A 560-nucleotide genomic window follows, 5' to 3' on the forward strand; every position below is an offset into this window, starting at 1 on the left:
TCTCTCTCTCTCTCTGTGTGTGTGTGTGTGTGTGTGTATGTGTGTGTGTGTGTGTATGTGTGAGTGACCAACTGGTTGACAAAATGGGTTTCCATGGAGCTAAGTAGATATGTCAGCAGTAAAATTACTGGCACTCTTTCATGGTAACAAGGTTTGATTCCCAGCACCCACAGTGGCTCATATCAGCTGGTAACTGTTCCAGGGGACCCAATAAGCTCTGCAGTCTAAGCTGACACCAGGCATACCTTTAGTGTATGGACATAAATGTAGACAAAACAACCACACATATAAAATAACAAAATAATAAAACAATTTTAAATAGTCTTCCATATAGTACACATTTGGTATACAGACATAAATATAGGCAAAAAACCATGTATATAAAATAATCTTTAAAGTGGGCTTCCATGTGACCTTTTAAAGCATCTCTAGTATGAATTATGCTTCCCATGACTGTCTTCTCTGTCTTTTCTTTCCATTCCCACTTAAATATCACCCCCAACCTATTATCCCCATATTTTCCTTCAGAGTAGAACATGGGTTGACTGGCTTTTCTTTTT

This window comes from Mastomys coucha, unplaced genomic scaffold (genome assembly GCF_008632895.1).
Source record: "Mastomys coucha isolate ucsf_1 unplaced genomic scaffold, UCSF_Mcou_1 pScaffold9, whole genome shotgun sequence".
Lineage (NCBI taxonomy): Eukaryota > Metazoa > Chordata > Mammalia > Rodentia > Muridae > Mastomys > Mastomys coucha.